The sequence below is a fragment of the Temnothorax longispinosus genome, chromosome 5 (genome assembly GCF_030848805.1).
Source record: "Temnothorax longispinosus isolate EJ_2023e chromosome 5, Tlon_JGU_v1, whole genome shotgun sequence".
NCBI classification, from domain to species: Eukaryota; Metazoa; Arthropoda; class Insecta; order Hymenoptera; family Formicidae; genus Temnothorax; species Temnothorax longispinosus.
In genome coordinates, this window is record NC_092362.1 from 23,077,057 (window position 1) to 23,101,103 (window position 24,047).

Here is a 24,047-nt window from a genome sequence, read left to right on the forward strand (position 1 = left end):
TCTAGCTCGACCAAGTAACATCTCGCGTCGATTTTTTCGTAAACCTCTTGTAGGAAGAATGTACAGCATGATTGGCATATAATGTTGAATATATAAGCGATATACAGAGTGTGGCATTTTAGATGCCCCAGACAAATATCTCAAAAAATATGGATCATATAAAAAAATAACTTAAAAATTATTTTATATTATATGAACATCAATTTTTTAGTGAACTATTACAGTTGGGCAATATAAAAGTACATTTAAATGTTGATTATCATTTTATTATATATTGAACAATTTGTATATATATATATATATATATATATATATAGATAATTGATTAGTTATCATAGAAATTATTTTACTTCTTTCAATAAAATAAGGTAAATTTTATTTCTTGAATAAACATTAGAATTATTGTAACCTATTTATCAAAGTTAATTTGAAATACAATGAACAGAATATTTAAAATAAATTTATTTTATATAAATGTTAAATATTTGGCATAAAAATTATATTTTGAAACGACAATATTAAGTAGGTATATTTTCGAATCGATATTTATGATAATCTTAATTAACCATAAATTCGGTTTTATTAATTGCATCATTTTGAGTGATGTCAGGATTTTATTGGATAATATTACAAATGAAGTAACGTTCTAGGCCCTAGGGGAACAACAAATATACGGGCTAGCGCCAGCGGCTGGTGTTTGCTTTTACGGCATACAGCGTACCATTGCGTATCTAACAATAAGGCTGCGTACATAAGGACACTGTGTTACCATTCGCACGCTGACACTAGAGTCCTTACATAATAGAAAAGCAACATTGAAATAGATAGGCGATTATTGTGCGCGATATCGTGCAATACATCGAAAAGTCACCATCTTATTTTTCTACATCTTATAGTAGAATTTGGATACAAGACGTCAAAGCAGATGACATGAGCAAGATGACATGTGAAGCATATTTTGGACGTTTACGGTCATATTGAAATTATAGCGGAGCTTGTCTCTAATTCTAATGCAAGAAACAGACCGTCTATATCTATATATTTATAAACATTGAATCTTATTTATTTTACCATAGTAGGAAACAATATGGTGCTGAATTACATGATTTAGTTAGCCAATCAGATCTTCAATGTTGCTTCTCTATAATAGGCAGGTATATTAAGCTATCTAAGTCAAATTATCAGAATACAAAAATTTTTTGCTTGCAAAATAATTTTTTTGCTTACACTATTAAAAAGTTACATTTTTTTAGCGCTATGAGCGTGCTCTGTCCTTGTTTAAGTTTCCGTAAGTAACAAAGGGTTTGTTTTCTATTGCTGATCTGATTGCACTAGTTTAGAGTTTAACTTTTTTACTCCACATTGGAAGGCAAAAGATAAACTCTGAACTGGTGCAGCCAGCAATAGAAAACAGACTCATAAGATAGATTAGATAGAACGACGCTCTATCGCTAAGAGCGTAGTTCTCGAACGCAGTCTAATATCTAAGACTCTAGCTGACACTCGTGTGAACAGAGTGGCGCGAGTTGCTCCGTGTATTCTTCGAAATTTGATTAACACGAGTTGTTCAATTGTTCATGTGTGGCAAATGCTGAACGGTGCGACCGTTTTCGACAAAGTGCTGTGATGCATATTATAAGCATATAAGCGATTGTTTATCGCGTCTTAGCTATTCTTTTTATTTCGGGAATGTCATGCAAAGTGTCGTGCAAACGATCGTAATTAACTGCATTTTCGCTAATGTTGTGTTGAGTGGGTGCAAATTCAACAACCTCAACCATCTGAGGGAGGAGGAGGCTTAAGAGAGGAATTGAGCAAACAGAGCGAAGCAGTCCTAAGGTGAGTAATTTATATAGTAGATATATCTATTATAATTAATTTATATATAATTTTTTGGAGAATTGATTGTCTATTTCTTTTTAGCTGGCGTTCATTCAAATTAATCCAAAAAAACAAGAATAGAGAAGGAAATTTTTATATTTATAATATCTTATAAAAAGGCTTATATTAAATATATTTTTTAATTTTTGGTCGTAATTGTTAATTAAGCGTTTGAAGAAGAAACGCGGAATTAATTAATATTTGAGTGGACATTATTGTAAATTTCATATTTAATTAATTAAATTAATAGAATAGCTCTTTCGTCACGCGTTTCGCGTATTTCATCACAAAGGAACATAAAGTCTTTACGCATATTAGTCGACGATGATAATTATCTATCTAGAAGGACAATTTCTCCTTTTCATCGATTTCTACTTATATATGCGACCAGAATATATGATCAGGAGGTTAGGACTCCCGAATCACTAGTGATTCAATTAAGTGGTATATCCGTTATATATTGACCATTTATTAATAATCACTTTGTGATTTGTTAGAAATTATTCAGCACTTGTTTCTTGCTCTAAATATTTTGCGGCACTATAATAATGCAATATAATAATAATGCAATGACTTATACTGCACAATGCTTATTTTCGTTAGTATACCTATATATAATTTGTAGCTTTTCGTTGATGATAACTCCTTTCGTGAGTATCTTGAAGAAGTGGAGAGGCTCAGTACCATGAAGAGCTCAATATCCTAATGCTAATGATAGGAAAACCAACGGTATCCATTGCACTACTATCGCCCATGAATATGAAAAATGTAATAGAGCAATGAGATTCTCTGTGCAATCAGATATTTTAATGCTTAGTACGCGTAGAACTGTAATTAGTCTTTAGTTTTATTTTTATGCTGTGTCAGAATTGTAAGAAAAGTTCTTGATTCATTAAAGTCATACAAATTCAATTCACTCGAAATAAAAAATATTGTTATGCAAAAATTTGACATTATGTAATAATAATAAATTAATTCATATAATAATTGAGAATTATATATCAAATAAACATTAGGTTCTTGATGAAATATTAGGATTGGGCTAAAGAAACATTTAGGTATCGATTATCATCAATAAATTAATTTATATAATAACTTGAGAACTGTATATGAAATAAACATCAATCTCTCTCTCTCTCTCTCTAATGATGACATATTGGAATTGGGCTAAGGATACATTTAGGTATCGATTACCATTGTTTTACATAGCTGAACGATTTGTATATATACAGTTAATCGATTAGTCTGTTTACTGTGCATGACCCTCGACTGGATTATGTCTGCAATCGATTAACTAGGCAATCGATCGGCCACACTCGGTTAACAGATACCGATGCACCCTACTACAATTAACCGCTTAGCGGTATGTTCAAATTACCTAATACTGCTTCTCTTAGCATTGTGTTGACTTCTCTTGCAGTCTCGTGTTGGCTTCTCAAGGCAGCAAATCTCATTTTAGATTAAAATTCAAAGATGATATAAGATTATCTTGATCGAAATAGAATATTGTGATGGAAATCTTAGATCGTGCATTGATACATCGATTTATGTAAATTTATATATATATTTAATTACATGAACAAAGATGAAGAACTTAACAAAACAAGCAAACAGTCATAAATTGGGATACCAAAAAGTCAATTTCACAAGATATTTAAAAATTAATAATTTTGTTTTAATGTATTTTACTTCAAAATTTTATTGTAGTTATAATGGCAGACGGTTTATGTTGTTTTTCCTTCATTCTTTCATTTCCTTTATTTTCTTGAATTTCAATTTTAACTCATTTCGTGAAGTCAGGATTGGATTATGGAAACTGGGTCAGATATAGGGAATAAAACGGACCTCAAAGATATGATGTAGCCTAGATATCCATTTTGGCTATATTTGTCACAATTCGCCTGAAGTATTAAAATATTAAATTTTTTATCAATAATAATATAATGCAAATGCGAAATTGATGTAAAATAAAATTGTGTGTTTATATAATAAAATTTACGCGTTTGCCGAAATAGTTAGTATTCGTTTGACAAAGTCATAATTTTTTAATCAGTAAAATGCTAGTTTTAAAAAAGGGAATCCCGATTTCATTCATAAGCAAAAGACAGAGAATGTAGTATGAATCGGTTGAACTATTTTTGTTCGAAATGCAGAGACAAATCAGATTGAAGAATGTTTGATAGAGATTGAAAGTAAAATCAAATAAAAATCTTTTTTGTAAATAGAGTAGAGAAAGAATTATGTGAAAAAAATAAAATTCTTAATAACAGAGTTAATTTTAATTTAATATAACGATACTTTATACTATCAATAAATATAAAATTTTCTATACACAATATCTCTTTTCCGTGACTAGAAATTTTTTCATACGGTGAACAGTTTTGCGGTGAACAGAAATCTATGCTTTTTGGTCATCAATGCAATTTGGTAAGAAAAGTCTAAAGAAACAAAGCGCTTGCAGTAGAATTCTTGAGACGCTCTCGATTTTCGCTGCCTCGTCGAGGCGAATCAGTGAGCCTGTTTACTCGGATCTCGTCGCACGAACTTTAAACTTCATAGGCAAGACTCGTCGTAAATCAAGCGTTTCAAACCGGCCACCTGTAGCATCGCATCGGAAAGACGATCCTGTAGGCGATTCTTAACTTGTCATCAAAATAAAACGGTAGATTATGATTAAAAAAAGTATTTAGGCTGGGAAAACAATTTATTTTATTATCTGTTTTTTTTAAATTTTTTTACATGTTTTATATTACGAATGTATTACGAAGTAACTGTAAACTTAAATTAACTGTAGCTTATAATTACAAAAATTAAAGAAACTTTAAGAAGTTGGGCAAAGTTGATTCTTCCATTTTCAAGACAAACTTTTTTAGGTAAAATATTTGATTAGAAGAATTTTCTTTAAATTATATTGATCTTTAATTTCAATGAAGAATTAAACTGCATGTCATATATGTTTAGACTTTTTCAAAATCCAGGTTGCATTGGCGACGGAAAATTTTCAATTATGTATAGATACACACACATACGCACATACGTATTTAAAATTATTTTTCTATAAGTTCGACAAATTTTTAATATGCGATAAAATGAAAATTTACGGATTTACGAGACAGTTATTATCTGCATACGGATGTAGTTAAACGATATATATCAAAAAATCGTGAAGGAAAATTTCTAGAATAACAGGAAACATATTTTTTTACCAACTTGGTGAAGGAATAATTTTATTTCATTTGTCAGACAAGTACAGAGATCGTATAAATTGTGAATCGTGGAATGAGGTTTGACAGTACTCAAGGGCCGTCGAGACATTTCGACGCGACATAAATCGCAGCACGCACGTTACACTGTAAAATCTGTGGACGATTTCAGAGTGGCCTGTGGAACGATTCGACGGAGCGTCGTGACGCTTACGAAGTAAGGTACCTTTCTACTGACGTCGCTTGGCTCACCATTGGGAATGGACGGACTCGCCGTTAAGGGATTCCAGTGATGTCCGTCCGTTCGAATGACGACTTTCAGTGATCCGGAAAATAAACCCTCCCCTTCCCCCCTTCCTTCATCTTCTTCCACCAGTGCAGTCGTCGCTTCCTACTAGCCACACGAAGTTATGAACCTCCACTGGCGTTCAGTTGCTCCTGCAATCGCGCAAACGAACTCGTCCGGCCCGATTCGATCTCTTCGAGCAGTAAAACAGTCGCGCGACGTCTCGCGGCAAAGTCGATGTTGGATGTCCGATATACGGGCCTTCAGAAAGGTATTTGCAGTTTCCGGATCGAAGTTATGAGGTATTCATGACACCGTAGAGGACCTTATCATTGCTCTCGTCGGTGAATTTTAATACCTCTGCTCGATGAAGCGGACTTTGGTCAATATGGACACGTTCAAAGTTCTGTTGCTAGTTCAGTATCTGCAAGAGAGTCCGTTGCGCAGTTAATATTTCCTTTTATGGTTCATGCTACACTTCTGAATATGTAAATTGTGAGATAAAATATATTTTAATATATATATATATATATATATATATATATATATTATTATTATTATTATCGCTAAATATAAGAAATAAAAATAATATATAATGTTTATTGTGTATATCAGAATAAAATGCGTATCAGGTATTACATAAAATTTTACCCAAAAAACCTACATAAAAATATATAAATATAATGTAAATAAATTGGGGATAACTATCTCTTGAAAAAATGATATAATATACGAGGTCTGTTAGAAATTAGTGAGATTAAATTGATAAAGTTTTTTATCATACATTTGTAATTAAATTACAATGGTTTCTTTTAAAATAGGACTTACCAGCATCTACACACCTTTGCCAACGGTGTTTCCACTGTTCCTGTAATATCCAGCACAATCTTTTGAAGTTGTTTATACTATTTAATTATAATGACACATGAACCCCAAACAAGTTGAAACTTGTACTGTTTTTAAAGGAAAGATTATACTTTATGTTCTGCGTGGTTACGATTTTTCAGTGTTGCCACATTGTGCGCTACTGATTTAATTTTATTACATTTTTGACAGACCTCGTATTATTCCATGAAAGCTCCATTTAAATTTAAAATTTAACTTTTAATACATAGTGAATTATAAATATAACGTTACCCAAATTTTTTTCCTTTTTAAGATAATTTATTAAGTAAGGTTCAAAACTGCAGAAAAGAATAGCAAATCTTAATAATTTTTTATTTTTTAAATTGCTCGCCTATTACATCCGTATTGTTTAACGCTTCAATACGCAAATGCGATCTTTTTTTACGATATCTTATCTCTCATATTAAACGTATGACGTATGATTATGAACATTTATAAAATAGTTAGTAGAATCGTAGCAAGTTCATAATTACGATATTAAAGGCATTCTCAAGTTCAAACGAGTAGTGCAAATAGGTAATGCTAACTGTGGTTTATTGTTTGTCGTGAAAACGCGTGTCCCCGCAATTTTCCTTATTTATTGTAATCACTTAACGTTTAGTTCGACGACAAACGACTTTCTACCCCTGCTAGCGCGTTTAAGTAATAACAATGTCTTTTAGCCTCCGTGTTTCGATTTTGTACGCCACTAAAACCGGGATTGTTCTCGAAATAGCCGCGACACGATGATAAACGCGGAAAGGTACGAAGGCATTTTCTTTATGAGGCTGTTTGTGCTAATCTTAAAGGGGCGAGATTGAATCATTGTTTCATGTTTACAAACGACCATTTCTCTAGCGATACAATTTAATTGTCTATTTATTGATGTCATAATGCACACACATATATTTTAAACTTTATACCTTATAGAATTCCGAATCTGTGAAAGAATTCTGTATTAGATAATTCTAAAAATTTTTATTGGTAAAAAAAGATTTTATTCTTTAGTGAGAATATTATTGATTTTAATGTTATTTGTAATAAAAATGGCAAAAGCTTTAATTTTATCGGTTTAAGTATGTTTTTCAAATATTTTTCATTTTATTCAAACAGTATATTATCTCATTATTAAAAGAAAATTATAAATTGTACTTGAATTTTAAATGGCCGCTATTAATCATTGATTCTTGCTTTGTCTTAGAAAATAATATCGTCGTATGATACCGAATAATATAAATTAATTACATGTCTAGTTTCTCTTTTTTTATTACAAGTATAAAGATGCACTTGTTATTATTTGTTTAGTTAGTCGTGGTGAATATACGAAACATATTTTAAACATATTTTAGACTTTTTAATATTGCATAAATCAGTCTTATTTACTACATGCAATTAAAACTTCAATTTTCCTAACTTAAGAGATAAGAGTTGAATGGAATTTTGAGATATACATACATTATATGCGAAGATACCAGAAGCTTGAACGAATTCCTTGAAAGCATATGCTTGCATAAGAAGAACTATCATAGTTCAAACTCATTTCCTCGCAGACTCGCAACTTTGAACAAAACTGCTTCAGGACTCGTATTTTAGGACTACATTCTTGGAGCAGAGACAGTAAGGCTGAGGGTGGAAAACGAGGAACAAGAAGGGCGGATATCTTCGTTCGTCGCATAGAGAGATCTCTTTTCTCCAGTTTCATTGTTTCAGCGTCCTTGAGCGCGGATGTCCCTTTTCTTTTTCTCCTTTTTAACTGATTGATACCTTTTGTCGGTGAATGGCGATTGGGAGAGCGCTTTACCGTCGCGGAAAGAGCCGTAATTAGAGGCTATTTATCGCTGGCCTTGAGAAAATTTCTTCTGCATCCCTTGGAGCATCTATCTTACTTTCGCTTCCCCGTTTCCGAGGCAGATCTCACCCCCTTCCGTCCCTTCTTAGAGCTAACCCCTGCGCGAACGGTTCTCGCGCGAGATTTAGCAGTATTAGCGTCAAATGGAGGACCGGTCGTTTAAGGCAAATTACGGAGATATCGTTAAAAGGGTTTGCTCTGTACGGCTTTTTAAACGTATTTACGATCTCTCGACCGCTAATTTAACCACAAAACTCTACACGACGCGACGTGCCGCGCAAGAAAGACGAAGAATCTTCGGCTCTAAATGGCAAGAATTCGTGCGCTTTGAGGAAGTAATAACCTTTGCGAGGAGTCAAAGCAGTTGAAATCGCCAAGATTTTAATATGCAGATCGGTTTAAAATATTAACGGCACAGAATGTTGCGAGAGTTTAATGAGCCTGAGAGGATTATTCCGCGAATATTATTAGTCCTTAAATAACTGTCTCAGATAAAGTATATTGCGTTCTTAATTCTCAAAGTAGGAATTCTCAAACAAGAATTATCTTCACAGATGAAGTATTGGTTTTCCTGGTGGATGTTATCAATATAATACGATAATTTTAAGCAGTTATTGATTTAAACCAAAGCTTTAAAGAACTTCGTCTATTTTATTATGGGTCCTGAGCCATGAACGCACACACTTGAATTCTATATACATTTATAGAGAGAAGAGGATAGTAGAAATTAATAATAATAACATAATCTCAAGTCTCGAAAACAGGAGAAAAGATACTTTGGTGAGAGGTGAATTTCGCATATTATTTAATATTAACTAATTGGCACTAAAAACTTCTCTCTAAATCTGAATCAGTAAATAGTCACTGATATCAGTGTAAAGTATGCCACTGATTCATGAAAAGTGGCATACTTTACATTGATATAAGTGACTATTCACTGATTCAGATTTAGAGAGTTTACTAATTAACTTAAATATCATAATATCTCTAATTTTACATAAAATATATTTTATAATATCGTTCAGACTTTCTTGTGCTTAGGGCACCTTCCCGTGGTGACAGCGGTAACAAACTTATTTGTTTGTTCGGCTAAGTCTCTGGTATACAATGAACCCTAGGCATGTAAATAAAACAAAATATTATGTTTTAACAGAACGAAATGGCAAAGAATTGAATTCTATGAAAGCGTCATTGCACTTGGAAAAATGGGACTTGTTCGATTCATTGATGTGGTATTCAGACTACGACAAACACTCAAACACAAGAATCAGAGCAAACTGCCATCAGAGCATATTGCAGATATTTTTATGTTATTTCCGGACAGTCTTAACAATGAAAGTCTGCTAACTGAATAGGTCCGCCTTCCCTCCTTCAAGAATCTAAAATTATTTTTCTAATGTACACAACAATACCTACAAAATGAAAAATGTTTCAATACTGTGCGTTATTTTGGGAAAAGTTTTTTGATTATTTAACAAAATATGTTATTTTAAAAATTTATGTAGTCTTCGTTTACTAGTATTACTTTGCCAAGAAAAGTAATATCTATGTAATTTCTGAAAATTGTAAACATGTAAAGTCTGTTTCTAAGTTATACACATATCTTTGACTATTTATACAACTGTACGCGTAGCATTTTTTAAATAAAGTGCAGTAGGATTACTACTTTAACATCTTTATGAATGTAAAAGTCGTTGGTTTTAAAATAATAATTACCCCATTAGCGTTAATCATATATTTATTGCATGATATAGTCATACTAAAGGCCGTATTCGTTGTATTAATTGACAATGCATTGGCTACGCGATGTACATCTTCCTTAGTTCCTCCATTAGCGCGCGCGCGCGCGGTACAACATAATTTTGTTGAAGTCAATACTTTGTGGAAGCCGGCAACTTATATTACGCTGGAAAGATTATGCAAAATATAAGCTCATTGGACGCGAATTTCATTAAGGACAGCCGTCACGTAGTGATCGAAGGCGAATAAGTGTTTTCGACGGTGGACTGTGGAGATGAAGCCGATCGATGAATTAAAGTGGCAAGGTGGCCGATACCTAATATAATTGTCCTTCCGATTGTATAATCTCGTGATAGCTAATGCTGCTGTTATGTCATGCTAATAGGTGTTTCCTAATGAGCTCTCGAGGCTGAAACGCGGAATTTCGGATGCGCGTGCTTATCGTCACTGTCGATCCGTGAATGATAGAGATATTATCGATCTAATGTTTAACATAATTCGACAATCCTCCGAAGCATCTGCACGTCTATCAAGATGATGGAAACATATTAATGGATCTGTTGTCATTGTCTTTATCTTAACTTAGAATATAATTATTCTTCATATATTCGTAAAATCTATGTATAACATTCGTATAGATACCAGAGCTGTAGATTGAAACAAATTTTATTATACGTAAAATGTCAAATTGTTATAATTTAATTATAAGAATGTACATATATGTGAATATTTAAGTTCGCAATATATTCCAATGCAAAGAAAATCAAGAGCTACATGCAAAATTTATGAACAAATCATGAAAATAAAAATTTCTATTTTAAATCTTGAATAATTTTGATAAGATTGAAAGAATAAGACATTGTTTTTCTCAAAGTATTTAAATAGATAGACGTTGCACTATAATTTGAGTATCCCTTACAGAGTAGCAAAGAATTATTTAGTTTTTCCGGAAAAATACGTGCCATAAATTATTGACAGTAATTAAAAAAGATATTAAACTTTTAAAGAGCAAATAAATATCTGTAGTTATAGTTATTCTAAAAATAATCGAGAATGTACAATTAATTGATAAAAAATTCCATTAAACAGATTTTTATTTCTTATAATTTTCACATAGCAATTTGATAGCTCCAGTGCATAAATGCGAATAAGATTTTGACAAGTACTGAACTTCTCTCTACCTTTGTAGAATCTGTTTTACAAAGCCGCGATGCATGTGAATATATGTGTGTGACGAGACTCTCGGGTGCACTTTACTACTCTTCGTGAAGTATACTTTGGAGAGAATCGTAATTATAATCCGCAATTTCATTTCGTGCACGACGAGTTCCAGCCACATATCCTCTGTCACTGCATCAAAGATGCATTCGCGTGCACCGAGAGCACTCCAATGCGTCCAGTGCATTCGATAATGCGCGTTTGAGCTCGTCTCGGATGTCAAGCTGCGTAATCGTTACCTATGTAAATCGCGGACTCAAGAGGCTTGTAACTTGTCTGTATTACACTACGAGATGAGTCTTCAGACTCAAGTTTGAGGATGTGCCGTAATGTAACGTGCAAAGTTTATAACCCAAGGGAAGGGATTGGTTCTATGCGATAAAGTAAAATAAAACCGTATATTATGCGATCCGGTTTCTCGGATCTGAAGAACATTCAAGAAGCGTTCCGTTTTAGAGACGAAGAACGTTTGAGATAGCATTGTATGTATCTCACTTCTGCATTTAATCTCATAATATATATGATATTTTATTTGATTTAATTTTTATTTACATGTATATATAATAATTCTATATAAATTGAAGCATTAAAATATCTAAATAGAAAATTTGGTATATTATTTGGATTTAAAAATGGAAATATATCGTCTTTTATTTTCAAATAGAAAAAAGGAAGAAAAATTCACAGCACTAAGCCTGAAACATTTTTCTTTTTCGATATATATTTTCGAAACAACAATAAGGGGATAGAAGAAAAACATCTATCTCGATATCTGGTTCGCAAATTCTAAAGTTGCCACGATGTAATGAAGATTAAGCGACACGGTGTTGTAAGCGCAGCAGAGCATGTTTGTAAATTGTTGCATTAGGGCACGTATACCTAGCATTGTTACAGGTAACGATGAAAGCGAGCTCGCGGTGTTGATCATCCCTGGCAACTTGGGGGCCCTTTAGACGCGTAGGGCCGGATATTCTCCATTTCGCGGCTTTGAAACCGCCATCCTCCTTGCAGCCGTGTTGCCTTCTCCTCGGTAGCGCTCGGAGGAAGGGCTAGGCTTGTCTGTGAAATACAAACAGTGCATCATTATTGAACGCGGATTCACGGCCGATCGCTCGCCGAAAGCTGCCGATGGGGAAACTTCGTCGAGCACGACGCGAAAAGAAGGGCTTCATTGTTACCGTCTCAGAATTCTGCTCCTTGTTCGAACCTTCTCGTGTTACCCTTTCCTCCCCATGTACACGCTCGTTTTATCTGCCTCGAGTTTGTACCCTCTTTTACTGAAGATATAAGTAATGCTGTAACAATATCTCGCGACTTCCTGCTGACCCAGGAAATGCCTGTGAACGACATTTACCGGTCATTATCTGGCGCGTAACGAGTCGAACGTATTCTACGTGTGTACTGTCGTGTAAACGTGAAGTTAAAAACTGGAGATAAAAAGCGAGAGAACGAGAAAAAGGAACCTCTTTGTGCGAGATTGAACAATAAGAAAAGTGATAGAGTGAACCAGTTGCATCGTGGATTGATTAAAGCTTCTGGCTTCCATTGTGATTTTTACTGCTGTAGCAAAAAATCCTTCAGAGAGAGAGAGAGAGAGATCTTTCTAAAGTATTATTGCCAATTATTTTCCAATTTACGTAAAACTACTAACACACAACACGTATCATATAAGTATATTATTACTTAATAAATAAAACTTTTTATTCGCACTTAGAATAAAAGTTTTGAAGTCGAAAGGAAAAGTAAATATTCAAATAATTATTCCTTACATAACAAAACTACAGACTTTAAATATAATAAAATATTTTACTTTACAGTTAATGATTTAAGATAATTTCAACTTATTGTCTAGCGTATGTCATATTTTGTGGGGAAGAGTTAGAGAATTAGGGAAAGTAACGGTGAAAGATATATGTTATTTTTCTCTTCTCTGTTTTCGCGATACGCTCTTCGAAGTCGATATTTGTGATTATTGCCGGAGCCACCTAGCTGTACCTCGATGAAATGTACCTTTCGATTCGTACAGACTCAACGAACTTTGCTACTTCCAAGTGAAGTATGCTTCTTCTCAGGGAAGTCTACATCCTCGCATGTACGTGCGCACAGATACTAGCGCAGCGTTCGCATCATTCTTCGGACTGATTAAACTTCTTTAAGTTTCTTCGTAATTTCCACTTCCGCCTGTTTCCTTCGCCCAAGCACTCTGTCTTTTCGTTTCGCCACTGACTCCCGATGCATTCTGTCGAAATTCGGATGAATCGATAGTAATGAACAACGCAAATGACAAACAGCCAGTCCAAACAGAAAAGTAAAATTTTCCCGTCTAAAGGGAGTCTGAATAAGAATCGATTTGAGGGAGAGTTCAACTTGATCGAGAGATGTATGTATGTACATTCGTATTTGTTATTTTGTCGAGAATCGATAATGCGGTTTATACGTCATTTGCTTCATTCTGAATTTTATCTCGGATCATTTACGTCCAAATTGATACAAATAGACTATTGGAAGTATCGTAAAGATAGTTAAATTAGGAAGTACTTCTTATTCCGCGCTACAAGTTTTACGCGTGAAACAAACAAAGAATTAGTTGATTATTTCGAAAAGAAAACATGATTTTAGGCAAGTAATTAGTAGATCGGTTTTTAGTTGTATTTTCTACTTTTTTAGCCACTTTTTTAGTTTTCTTTATCATTCCATCGCTGAAATGTAAGCGTATCCATGTTCCATTTTCAACATAGAAACTAATATAGAATAGATACCAAATTTCTCATACTCCTGCGGTTTCGTTCTCTGTCATGCGTTATCTTCTTATAAAACCAAGAGAGAGAACGCAGAAAGAAAATCGGAAGGAAAATCGATTGCGCCTCACACGCGGCTTCGTTCTTTCGATATTGCGAGTTTATTTGTCCCGTTCCAGTTGATTGTGTATCTTTCCAGTTCCTGAAAGATCAATATCGAAGAGCACCTCCGACTTTGTTCGTACTTACGTCTGGCTAACGAGCACGAGGCTGTCTAAAGTATAATTTTCCCGTGGTTGGACCGCGGCTCGTCTTACGGATTAATTAGCCCGCGAGTCTTCTTTCGCGCGCTTTCTTATTTTATCATAAAATCCTTTTCGCCACGGTACTCCTCAACTACAATGCTTTCTTTTTTTTCCACCGCGCATTTTGTGATTCTCCGCATTGCGGCGCGTGAATAGGTTGACAAAGGTCTAATTCGCTTGGAAAAAATTGTAGGGCACATTATTTCGAGACAGGCAGAAAAGTACTTAACTTTATTACGTTCAGTTTAATTAAACATCAGCGTTTATTACGGTTATTTAAATTAAAGAGTTTTAACTCTTTTTCTTTGAAGATTTTTGTCAATGTCTAAGTTAATCATTGAACGAGAGACGCGAATTTACAAAATAATCAATATTAAAGTAATATAAAATAAAACTGACGTGACGTAATTTCATTTCATCAATTCTTTTGTCGTGTAAAAATTCAACAACTGCATTCTTTTATATGCAACTTTTTGCGCGTACGCAAAAGTAGAAAGGAACACATCAGAGAAAATATTGCGTTTGGTGTATTGAAAGAGAGGGGCAAAAGAGAGAAAAGAATTCTTCTATCTCCTCGCATCCACAAACAGGCTACAGCTGTGTCGCGTTCTCTCGTTCGTTGGTCAAGCGTTGATTGGTTCTCTTTACCGGCAAGTCGCTACCTGTGTCCTCGTTAAACTGGACCGATCTTTGCGTTAACCATCACGCTTGCGTGTACTTCACTAATGACGGAACTGCATGAGCGCTAATTGGACACGCTCGAGTTACTTTGTACCGCGATTGGTGCCTTGATTGTCGAGGTTAATTTATATAAAAAAAAAGTATGATGATATACATAATGAAGGTACGCTTGTTTTTTTAATCAATGAATTTTTATCTAGATAATATAAATTACAAGATGCGTTCAATTTAATTAAAGGATTTAACCAGTTTGGCTCTTAAAGATCTAAATTTCTTTTAATTATGACTCATTTTAAATCATTAATAGAGAATTTTCATAGAACACGTATTTTGTTATTAATTTTTTTTTTAATATTTAAGAATACCCATTTAAGGCAAATTTTTATCTTACGTGCTTATTTTCCATTTTGTGACAATATATTTTGAATAGAAGAATTTCGTAGAACAAGGTTAATGTAAATTTTTTCGCTTTTCTCTGACATAACTCTCGCGTGGAACTCACGACGTAAAATTTGAGTAAAAAGTTTGCAGAAAACGAAGTTTAAATTGCAGGAAAAATTACGAGTTACCAGAAGTTGTTTGACATCGCGAAAGAATTTGTCCATTTGCCGAGGTTGAAGCAATTTATTTATGAAAAATTTCTGTCGAAAGTATTGAATGCAAATTGTCAAACGATACAACAATGCACAATCTGTTACGTTAAAGACTCATTTTAACGGAATCATGCCTGCTCTATCGATGAACCGTCTTTGAATTTCAATCAGAGCAATTTTTTCTCATACACTCCTTTCACATAACGAATCCAATACGCGATTTCCCGGTTAAAAGTGCACGAAATGCGCCAACACCGTGAAAAACGCGCCGTATTACCTCCGGGGGAATTAAGGAAATTCTCGTTGGAAGTGCGAGCAAGTCCGTGCGATGCTGCGAATGAATTTTCGAAGGCGATCTCGGCGTATCTGATCTACGTGCAACTGCTCGCCGATCGCGAGTTCCTTTATCGGGTCCTCGCGTCTCGGGAAAGAAAATGATAAAAATATCTACGTGCCCAGAAAACTTCGCCGACGACGGAGGTCCGAAGCCGATAGCGAAGTACCATCGGAATGCCTTACACACCTTAATTGCACCACCCGGCGTAAGGTAATGATATTACTGCACACCCCTTTGAACTCGAAATTCAATTATTTTATAGCTCGACACGCCGAGTTACTGGCACTTAAGGGGAAACGCACAGAGTGCTAAGAGTGTCCAACTTCTTTAGACGATGTATCTATAATTTCTTATTAGCGTTCGGAATTCGTAATTGAAACCAATTCCGTAAGTCGCAAATTATACATAAATGTCCACGACGTCGGGCGTCGCGGTATTCGTCTCCCGAATGTATCGCGATGCAGGCAGAGCCGCGGCAAGGGTGAATTTTTGTGGGATCGGCCTCTGCAAAGGTGAAATTAAAAAACAGCACTCGGAATTTCAATCGGAATTTCCATTACCTAGGAATACCTAAATGTATCTGAGGATATAGGATCAAAGTATTTAAATAAGCAGCCAAGTTCTCCGATTTATTACGTCCATATTGAAATTCCACTGCTCTTATTTCAACGTCCTCTGCTGATCACATTCCTGCCCTGGGCAGGTACAATGTTATTCGAGCGCGTAAGAGTGTAGTGAAACATTGCTCACGCATAAATTGTTTGCGCGAAGCCTAAAAAAGAATAATAAACTACAGAAATGTCACGGATAAATTTTATAGATGATGATTAATGCGCGTGAAGTCGAAATAGTTTGACTGCTAGAATTCCTCGCCTAAAAGTGCGCGGAAAACGAAGAAAATCTTTTGCCTTCCGTAACGTTCCGCGACGGTTATCGCTTAATTAAGTTTTTCAGATAGTAATTAAGATAAATTTCATTGGTAATTGGGTCACTTCTTCGCAGCGAACTGCTGGATCCAGTAAGGCGCGTAAACATTTTACGATCCGGAGATTCCTGGTAACGACAATAATTAATGATTCTATGAGTTATTGAAAGTACTGGGGAAAATGCTCTGCAAATAAAGGTAAAGTAAAATAATATAATCAAACTGTCGTCTTTCTCAATTCATTTCCCGAAAGAGGGGTGGCATTAAAAGCGTTTGTGTTACGTTCTCTCAGCACTTGGAATCTTCAGTAATCCTAGAATTACAATAAAAATGTAAAATTATATAAAATACGCACATACGCAATATATAAGTAATATAAGCAATACTTGACATAAAAGTTTGGAGGAAAACGGACGAGCAATCATTTGTACGTATCTAAAAAAAAACAAAACTCTGAACTACTCTCTAGTTGCACCGGCATGTCATTTCTCTCGTTGAAAATAAACTTCTCAGTTTCAAGTTTTCCTCGCGAAAATTTATACAAATACTCGTCGCGCCGCTTGAGAAGCGGAGCGGAAGGCGCTGCGATTATAACTAAGGAACTCTTAACGGGGTTTAATAGTACGCCGCCGAGCCGGATAAAGGAAAGAGAGACTATTTTCTCCGCCGACCATCACTTTATATACATGTATATGAGGTTTAATAGATACCCCTCAGACATCTTTATCTTTTGCCGACTCTAAAACCAACATAACTGGACAAACTGACGTGCAAACTTAGCCGACGTCTGCGCGTCCAACTTTCCTCTTTCACCGTCGCTACTACCGTCTTGGACGCCGCCGAGCTTAACAGTCGGCAAGAATAATACCCAGCATAGCGACGAAAATTTGCGACACAATAAATACCGCTTCTACAAGTTTTGCAACAGCTATCGTGATCGAGAAATATTTTAATGTCATTAGAAGAAAATAGGAGTAGAAAAAAATTAAGAGGGATAGGTTTCTCGTTTTTAATAAGTTTTGAAACGTTTTTTTAGTAAGAAAATTAATCACTGAATAAGAGTTACAAAATTTTATGTACTGTAGAGTTTCCAAAACGTGAACATGTGCTACTCACGATATAAAAATGTTATGTAAAGTAATTATAAGAGTCTGTAAAAATTAATAGCTAACTAATAATTAGTTTTAATTTGCAAATTGGTACAAACTTTTAAAACATGTAGTACATTTAAAACTTAAAACTTTATATAGAAAAATTATTTAAAAAATATTTACTATAAAATTATTTTGCTTTTTTTTTACTAAATAAAGTTTACTAATAAAAAATCGTACCTCGTTTCACATCGTTTCTGCGTAATTATTTTTTACTGGATATCGCTGCTGTTCTGGATGCACATATTTATTACATATACCTTCAATGAAATAAATTGCTTTAGCGTTTTGCTTCAGAAATATTTACCATAGTATCGCAGTTCTCTCCAAATATGCTTTTGAGAACGATGCATCACCACGTCCGGTTAGGCTTGAGCAATGATTGCGCAAGCCAGAGTCCGGTCTTCCCAAAGTTCTGAACACTCGTCTGAGATCCCACGAAGCTGAAGCTGAAGTTTCACGTTTCACGTCAGAGAAGGGCTGAAGATGCCTAGGAAGAATGGACTAGCTCAAGTTCCTGGACAGAGTGAGTTTCCAAGGAAAAGCCGGGAAGGGTTTGCTTCGCAGGATGGAAGGACATCCGGAATGGCAGTGGTATCCACTACAAAATCATTACGTTTACGTTCCTTCGTAATAAATACCCTACAAAACTTTCGGCGAAGTTTTGGTCACGCTGATTCATAAGATTCTTATTGTAACGAGAATTATTAAACCGCTTTTTGTTATCATTACTTCGCCGATATAGTCATGTTGGACTAAACTTTCACCAGATAGGATTTTATGAACATTAAACTATTAAAATAAGTGGATAAATAACTAAATACTCTCGATAATGAAATTAACAAGTAAAATAAACAACTTGGAAGGACTTATATTTAATTGCTCGCCGGAGAACGTGATATTATTTTAACTGTTATCGCACTGCTGATAATGGTTCAAAGAGGCAATTAAATGAGCTATTCGATTTATAATTATATACCTTATTAGTAATAAAAGATTGTTACAACGTTAATTTGTGCACCATGACCGCGTTACTCTCAAGCCCACCTTTTACGTTATTTATGTTAACTGAACTATATCTTCTTGCGTTCGCGTGTTTTATTTTATTCTTAATATCTATGGACGATAAGTATTACATACTGAAAGCTTTTGACACTAGGCTATTTTGTATTACGTGTAATCACTTGGGAAATTGACTCAGCGTTAAGACTTTTCAAAACTTAACAATTTTAATCGTAATAATATATAGTGTTATATTTTATAACACAATATAAGACAATCTAGGATGTAAGAAATTATCAGATTTTACAATGATTTTGCAAAGCTATTAATGAAAACTTTGTTACAATACGATTCACGTAACTCGCATCTGCCAGATGGACACGACAGAAGATAGGAAGCTATTAATATAAGGCATATTTTGCCATATTAAGCATTAGCGAATTAAATACGCACCGTTCGTTTCAGAAACATCGAGACGTGCATGAATTTTTATATATAATATATAATATTCGGGCCCAATTATTTCCGCGAGTGCAGCTATCTCCATTTCTTCCTCTGAGTTCCTTTTACGAGCTAACGCCGCGCCGTCTTTTCCCAGTCTTTTACGCGTCCCGTTGGCGCAATTATTACGTGTGTCACGCGACCGTTTTAAAGAATCTGTATTACATAAAGTATGTCTGTGGGCGCGGAGACCGTATATCGTCGACTAGTGTTTGTAAGGCACCTCGAGACGTGATCTGAAAAGCAAGTTTTGCATTCGTCATTTCGAGGTAAATGCAGAGTATACTGACGCGGTGGCCTCGTAAATTTGCTTCTATCCAACGTACATTTATTTCGTTTCCCTTTTTTGTCGTGTTTCGCTATTTTATTCCTACCTTAGCATCAAGTTAGCGCAACTGTTTAAACAACACACACTTGCGTAACAAAGGGAGTTTATTCGAGAAAATCGTTTATTTGATTTTGGATCGTCTCTTTTTCGAGTAGCTCAGAACACTTTTGAATCAATTGTTCAAACAGTAATAAACGAGAGAATGCATGGATAGGTGTTATATTATTCACGAATATCAAATAGGAACTATATAGGATAATTTTTATTCGATTTGATGAAAAAATTACCGCGTTTTAGCTTTTTTACGTGCAAGGGAATTGCGTGATACTTAGAGAGTTAATCGTAATAGCCTTACAACTGGAAGTATCGAGTTAAAATGTACAGTTAAAAAGCAATCCCGCATAGACGCCTTTGATGACATATACTAACTCTATACGATAATCAAAGATCTGAAAACAGAATGAGGAATGCGATAATATTTTTCAGGTAAGAAGGTTGGTGATATACCTCTCCGACATCGTGGTGGTGCTGAAATTTTATGGCGGCGATAACTGCGTACGCGTTTCCGATATGCTTATCTGACAGCACGTCAAAACCGACAGGCATGATTGCATTAGGAGAGCCGTGGGCTCTTATGAAAAATTGGTATTGTAATTGAATTGCCACGATCCGTGGCTGTTGGCTGGACGCACGCGAAGAATGTCTACGATTTATGAGATTCCGCAGGATACCCTCGGGCTAAAGGCGTGCTCGGGGTATGAAGCGCGATTCCACACTGCGTGGAATTTTTGCAATAAAATGAGCCGTGGCTGGTAGCGATGGTAACAGGTGTCGGAGCCTTTGTATATTCTGACAGATAATTTAAGCATAGCACCGAGACACGATAGCATAATAACGCGAATTTTTTTCTCCAGAAAATGTGTAATATAACCACTCGGAATTACGCGAAAAGTCGAAACGCTCATATAATTTGTTTTACAAATGACTTGCGAAATTTACTGATATGTATGTACATGCCTCCTGTCGGCATTAGATGCGGATGTTATTCCGCAGCAAGTGAGAAAATCACATAATGAAAAGCTTCAAATAATGAAACTATCAATCTAACGCTACTCCTACTAATTTATCCGTAATGCGAATTGTTTATGCAATTTTTTTTTAGTATAACCACACACATATACAATAAGGTGATATCAAAATAGAACAACTTTCGTTCTACACGTTCTACAACCTATGTTCTGCGAAGTAATCCTGCGAAGTAATCCTGAGGAGTAATCCTATGGAAGTCGAATGATATACCAATGAAATAATCGTAATTTGCTAGTCTTTCACTAACTTTATTTTGTTTTTATTAAGGTTTTGTTAAGGATTACGTGAGAGGATATTTGAAAGAGTGCGCTAGAGTTTGTTCGACGATGCAATGCTTGCATTGAATGTGAAGGTCGCCAATTCGAAAGTTGTTCTATTTTGATTTTTCTAGACAGTCTAGACACTTCTTAAGTTTGACAATAACCTTTTGAATCACCCTGTATACTTGAGGGAATTACAAGAATTTACCCAGCAGCTTTTATATAAAATTTATGTTATTTTTTAATATAAAATTATAGTTACGCGGCACATTTCTACCACTTAAATAGTAATACTAAATGTTAACATTAAATAATTATATAATATTTAAATAAAGCTACAAGAAATAAATCATAATACTTTTTTAAATACTGCTCAATGCTATAAGTAAATTGTCATGAACTTTAATAATTATGAATACTAATAAAATCCATCATAAAAAGAATGTAACAATATCTTCATCTCAGATTCAATCGCGTTTCCATTTGAATGAGCGTTCGAACTATCTGAAAGTCCTTATTAGCGAGTAGGATTGGCTCTACAGGTGTCAGTTAAGCTTCTATTACACAACTTTTTAATTAATAAAAAGGTAAAAACGAATAGATTTAAAATAACGTAAAATAAAAAAGGCTAAAGCAAGGCATTCTTAAAAATAAAACAGTTAAAGTAAAAAATAAGTTGAGTTTGATGTTTTAAACCAACAGCGTACTTTTTAAAAATTTATTTTAAAATAATTAAATGTGTTTTGCTTGTCAGTGTCTCGTTTTTTAAATTTGAAAATCATAAAAATAATGTTTAAAATAAATTGATTGTAAAGCAGGCTTATGTATTTTTTTGCCATGATCTTGTGTGAGAGCAAAAGGGTACAATGGAGACTTAACAGGGAAAAGGGGAGGACATCAGGGATTTTTGGAAAACTCACTGTTCCTCGTAAAAGTGAGTCGCAATCCGACTGCCCATCGTAAAAGGAGCAGGTAGCTGTGTCATCATTTTAATCCTGATTGCCGCTCACCTCCGGGCTATGGTCAAGCGTTCATACCGTTCTAATTAGCGACTACAGTCAGGGAGCAAGAGCGAGTTGGCAGCTGCGCCCATGGGAATTGTTGCCGCATCTCCGCGTTACTCTAACTCGGCGAAATTTCTCCGTTATATGACCCCCAACGAATCTGCCGGTAAAATCCGTCCAAGTTTCTAGTTAGAAATACGAACATTGAACGCGAACTTGGGCATTTGGATTATGATTCACGTGTCGAAGCGAATATATGTAAGCAAACAAAGAACAAGTAACAAAGATATTTTAATAGTGCGGAAAAGACTGAGCAAATCAACTAGCAAACAAATGAAACAATTAATAGGCATTTATAGGTATTAATAGACACAAGTTAATTTAAATTCAATTTGAATTAATACTCTTTCTTTATTGCTCTTCGTAAATCTTGTATGGCATTCTAATTAACTTAATTAGCAGTTTCATTGGTGGGAATTGTCATCGTGTATAACTGTTCGCAAACCATTCGAGATTCTCACAGTACATAATCGATTCGGCTACTTGAATTTATCCGACAGTTCCCAAATAGTTTCTAAAGAGCAATAATCCGTTAACGACGGATAGTATTCGTTTAAATTATATGTATAAAAGCACTCACATGAACGTCAAAAATAGAAACAATGAAGGGAGTACGCCTTGACAAAAGAAAAAGAAAAAACGAATATAAAATATAACGTGATAAATAAATAAAGACAGGAATATAAAAGTTAGAAGTAGGATATTGTTGGTATAGAAGTAAAAGCGCGATCTGTTTTTTTTTAAGTATAAATGATTTAGAAATGATACATTTATTCAGACTTTTATTTTAAATTCATGGTCTTTTGCAAATCCTATGCAGAAAATAGTAAAATTTATGATAATATATAATAGTCAAATATATTAATGATGAGAAAATTAATAATTAATAAATATTGAATGTTTATTTTAATGCACAAAGATAAAAAAGTTATTTAGCTTTTTGCACTATTTGGATTAAGCTTACGGAGTTAGCAGAAAATGCAAAAGGTAATTATCATTAAGGGCAGATTATCATTGTTCTCAGAAAACCAGAATGGCTGGATCGCTCGTATGATGTAATTTCACTTATCATTTTAAAGTATTTAATAACTTCATAATTATAATAATCTAAATTTTAATGGTTGTAGACGAATTAGGTATAAAAAGCATTACATGAGTTATATACTTTGTATAAATCACACGAGTGCATTTTTAAATTTCCAACATATGTACTTTGTTGTTTATCAATTTCGAGTAGTATTATTACATTAAAGCAAACATATAATATAGATTACTGGATATTATAAACTTTTTTTATTCAATTATATATTTGTACTCCTAAGCTATTATTGCCAAAAAGCAAAATAATTATTTGAATTAAGTAATATAATGAAAACGATAAATCTATAAGTTATTTAATGTATCACATGTGACAGTAAAATATAATCAAGTTTAAAAGAACATAATTACGAAGTTTTGTATCTCGCATGCTTGTTCATTTAATATCATAAAAAATAGCATATCTTATAGCGATACATTTTTCATTATGAAACTTGCTTCCGGAAGGGATCTCATTGGGCGTTGTCGTCATTCTAATTAGTGGAGATAGGAGCCCGGTTGCAGCTGGTGTCTCCTGTTAGTTTGCTGAATATATAGATGCACCTGCAACGGTTACCCATTTGGCGCTTTCCTGCTTTGCCTGCTATGTACTACGAGTGGAGCTCTCTTGATGGATTTGTCAACGTCCGTCAATTTACTTTAAAGCCGAATCAACGACGCTCATTTGCATATTGCACGTTGAAATTTTTTAAATGGCAGTGAAACTAAAGCTAAACAATTTGCATACGTCCATCCATCAAGCTCTCCTCTCATTTTAACTTCTTTTTTTTTCTTTAAGTAGAAAAGCTCGTATAATTATAAAAAAGGGACATTAACTTTAAACTTCTTTTTTGTTGTTTTGCTTTAAAAAGAGAATGCAGGGGTATATTATTATTTAAGGATTATATTTAATTACGCTCGGTAATATTTAACA

General features: G+C 34.3%; 1 protein-coding gene across 2 annotated transcripts in view; it reads left to right on the forward strand.

Annotated features, from left to right (window-relative positions):
* Positions 1–24,047, forward strand: part of LOC139812652 (protein amalgam) — a 294,458-nt gene that overhangs the window by 31,126 nt on the left and 239,285 nt on the right. The window contains exon 1 of one of the 2 annotated variants that reach the window (XM_071777646.1): positions 1,508–1,839. The exons of the other annotated variant lie outside the window; for it this stretch is intronic. The gene's annotated coding sequence lies outside the window, so the exon portion shown is untranslated. Of the gene's footprint in view, positions 1–1,507; positions 1,840–24,047 lie in introns of those variants that run through there. 2 annotated transcript variants of the gene reach the window in all.